This window comes from Chrysemys picta, unplaced genomic scaffold (assembly GCF_011386835.1).
Source record: "Chrysemys picta bellii isolate R12L10 unplaced genomic scaffold, ASM1138683v2 scaf4615, whole genome shotgun sequence".
NCBI classification, from domain to species: domain Eukaryota; kingdom Metazoa; phylum Chordata; order Testudines; family Emydidae; genus Chrysemys; species Chrysemys picta.
Window position 1 is genome coordinate 1 of NW_027057315.1, and position 4000 is coordinate 4000.

The following is a 4000-nucleotide window of genomic DNA, read 5'->3' on the forward strand; positions in this document are numbered from 1 at the left end:
CAACTGTTTGTTCAGCCCCTACCAAAGGGCCGCAGCTGCTGACGGTTTGCCGCACAGCCAAGCTAATTCCTCGACACACCTGACCAAAGTAGCGAGGTGGTCTGGCTCCCTGCCGCCCCAGAGGGAGACAAGCCCCAGCCAAACTGCCCTACAACTCCATTTTTTTGCTCCCGGGCCATGGCAAGATTATTCCCTCTTTCATATCCAGGGACTGAGAGGAGATGGGCACAAACCTAGCGTATGATTGACACCTGTATCTGGAGCTTAGTGAAGCCTTTCAAGGTACTTGTGTCACTGTGGCTGGGAGCAGAGGCTTCTGGTTACCACATTAATAGAATTTGGTCAGGGATGCTGATGCTGTGAATGCGGCACAGAAATCCTCTAACAGGGTGGAAAATCCTCATCAGAAGGATTCCGTCTCATCGACTCTCATCCTCTCCGACTGCTGGGGTCTCAGAATTTCATTTTGCAAAGCTCCAGCAAAGACTGCCTTGATTGGAGCTTGAAAACAGCTAAATTCAATTTCTTCTTTTTCCCAGTGCACCCAACAGCTAGAGTGAGTGACAGGTCATCTCATGACGGCCTCAGCACCCTCTCCTGTAAGGTCAGTGGGTTCTACCCCCGGGACATCACCGTGACCTGGCTGAAAAATGGGGAGAGCAGACAGCAGGTGACCTACTCTGAAGGCATTCTACCCAATGGGGATGGGACCTACCAGACCTGGTTGACAATGGAGATTGATCCCAAGATCAAAGCCCATTATTCATGTCACGTGGAGCATGAAAGCCTGTTAGAGCCACTCTCTGTCTCCTGGGGTAAGGAGTTTGTGTGATTGTCTGTTTTCCTAGTGGGGGAGGGGGAATCCATTAAACTCAACCCCTGAAAAATTCTCATTCGGATTAATAGGCTGAAGCTGGAATTGCCTGAGGGTCTGTGAGGCCCTGTCCTCTTTGACCCTGTCCCTCTGCAGTCAAGTTCTTGTGCTAGAGTTGAGCCCCAGGCACTGCAGACCCCATGTCTTGCTCTCCAGTTTTCTGCCTCTGGGGCTGTTGGATATATCTCAGCAATACAGTGTCTCTGAAGGGAGAAGATTAACAATGAGACATTAAGGCCTGAAGGGACCATTCTAATCATCTGATCTGAGCTCCTGCATAGCCCAGGGCAGGGGGGAATCACATCAGGGACCCCAGCATCCAGTCTGGTCATCTGTGGGCAAACTAGATCTGACCCTTCAGAAAGAGATGCCCATTCCAGATGTAAAGTCTCCAAGGGATGGAGAATTTACCACATCCCAGGGAAAGCTCAAATCTGCTCCTTATTTCCAGAAAGAATTGGTCTTGCTTCAGCTTTCAGCCTGGTCTCAACTTCATGCACTCGTGGTCCTGCCATGAGTACAGGGGACTGGACTAGATGACCTCTCGAGGTCCCTTCCAGTCCTTTGATCTAGCAGGTTCTCAGAAATATGGCTCTACAGGTCCTTCATTCTTGCCCATGTGGCCAGAGAGAGATGTTTAATGTTGGGACCAGCTTGTTTCTGTGTGCAGTGATGCTGGAAGAGAGGGTATGGCCTTGGAATGGAGCGAGGAGGCAGATTAGAGCCCTGCATCAGTCTCCTATGCCCCTAGTACAAGAAAGTCGAGGAAGAATTTTTTACAGATGGAGCTGCCTTCCAGCCATCTTTTTGCTTGGTTAATCGGGATATGGAAAAATGCAGCATTTGGAAGTGCAACCAATTTCTAAAAGGGCAGCCTTCACTGTAAATCTAGTCATCAGATGGTTTTACATCATACTCCTGCTACCACATCCCCTGCCAATTTTTGTGTCATAAACCACATTTCCTTATTTTCTTAGAAATATTTTTCTTTTTGCTGTATTATTATGTGGATCTTTCAGACAACAGGAGAAGCTGATTAGTGAAACTGAAAGTGTATACAGAACTCGGGGTTTAACAGGTTTATATAAGGCAAGAACAGTATTAAAATATCTCTATCGTCCCCTCTTCACTTCCTGCCCCCTCAAAAAACATGCATTGTGTCTGTAACTCCATTCATGGCTGGGAAATCCAGAGCTTTGAGGTCAGTTTCCAGTTTATCACCAGACTCCCACAATGGGATTGTGTTCCATTAGTCATGAAAGTCAGCGTGATCAAGGGGGGTTAGGGGCTGTGAGCCAGGACTCCTGGGTTCTGTCCTTGGCTCTAGGAGGTAAGTGGGGGTAGTGAGTTAGAGCAAGGGGGCTGGAAGCCAGATATCCTGATTTCTATCCCTGTCTCTGGAAGGGGAGTGGGGTCTGGTAGGTTAGAGCAGGAGGGGCTGGAAGTCAGGATTCCTGGGGTCTATTCCTGGCTCTTGCACTGACTCACTGTGTGATCTTCAGCAAGTGTTCCCCCTTTCCCATGCTCTCCCATAATTAGGTTTATGAAGATTGATTAATGCTGTAAAAGTCTTCTATTTTAAGTGCTAAATATTTATTATGAATTGAACTGGTAGAGGCTGTGTCCAGGACTTTCTGTGTTGGGGTGTAATGCATGGTGGCTGCATTGGAAGGGGTGGAGGGTTGCAGGACTCAGCGCTTATCTGGGGAGCCGACTAACTGATCCCTGCAGTGTGATGTAAGAGGGTTTTAGTGGGGATTTTTCCTCATTGATCATTCTCTCCATTCCATTTCAGAACCAAATAACAATCTGATTCCCACTGTGGCTGGAGTTATCACTGCAGTTGTCCTGATTGGTGTTATAATCGGAGTAGTTGTCTGGAAAAAGAAACACCCAGGTAAAAAGCCTGGGATGGGGTGATTCCCTGGACTTTCTGGGCCCTGCACACCCACCTAAGGACAACAGCAATACAGGAACCAGTGTCAGTATGGTGTAACTGCCCCACTGCGGGACTGAGCTAGTGACACCCAATGGGAGCTGCTGGAAGGCCAGACCCAGAAACTGGGTGTGGGTTACAGTTTATATGGGGCTAGATTTTTCCAAAGAGCTCAGTACCCAGTGCACTGAGGTCTTTGGAAACTGTCTCATTGTGTCTTTCTCTCCTGCCAATTGTGAGCGCCTGGGATCTTGAGTCCATTACTGAGCGCCAGGGGTCTGTGCTGGGCCAGGGGCCCTGTTTCTGAGCTGTGGAGACCGATTGCAGTTGGTTCCTGCCTTGGGAGCTGCATTCACTGAAATTTGCCTTTTCTCTGCAGGGGGGAAGGGAGACGGCTACGCTGTAGCTCAGAGTAAGTGACAAGAGACCCATCACCTCTTTTCAAGTGGCCATCTCTGAACAACCATCAGTATTTGCTTGTGGATTTTAGCCTAGAGGCACTGACAGGAGATCCTCGCTCCCATTCATAGGCCTTGTCTACACTGAGGATTTTAGGGAAATCTCCAACTATTGCTTTAGTACCATAGAATCCTAGAATTGTAGGACTGGAAGGGACCTCAAAAGGACACCTAGTCCAGTTCCCTGCACTCATGACAGGACTAAGTATTATCTAGACCTGACTAACCTTCTCTTAAAAACCGCCAATGAGTGAGATTCCACAACCTCTCTGGGCAATTTATTTCAGTGCCTAACCACCCTGACAGGATTTTTTCCCTTATGTCCAACCTAAGCCTCCCTTGCTGCAATTTAAACCCATCGCTTCTTGTCCTGTCCTCAGAGGTTGACGAAAAAAGATGTTTCCCCTCCTCCTTGTAGCAACCTTTTATGTACTTGAAAACTGTTATCATATCTCCCCCTCGCTTTGAAACATTTTGATGAAAACAGAAACAAAAAAGTTCTTTAGCCCTTTTCACATGTTCTATTATTGCCTTTCCTTCCTCATTGACTAATGGGCCTTCCCTGTCCTTGGTCTTCCTCTTGCTTCTAATGTATTTGTAGAATGTTTTCTTGTTACCCTTTATGTCTCTAGCTAGTTTGATCTCATTTTGCACCTTGGCCTTTCTAATTTTGCCCCTACATGCTTGTGTTATTTGTTTACAGTTATCCTTTGTAATTTAACCTAGTTTCCA

At 47.4% G+C, this 4000-nt stretch overlaps 1 long non-coding RNA gene across 1 annotated transcript; it reads left to right on the forward strand.

Moving 5' to 3' along the window:
• Positions 1-22: 22 nt before the first annotated feature.
• Positions 23-3994, forward strand: LOC135980581 (uncharacterized). Its single transcript, XR_010597581.1, has 3 exons — positions 23-815; positions 2670-2771; positions 3190-3994. It is a non-coding gene; the product is annotated as an uncharacterized LOC135980581 (long non-coding RNA).
• The last annotated feature ends 6 nt before the right edge of the window (positions 3995-4000 follow it).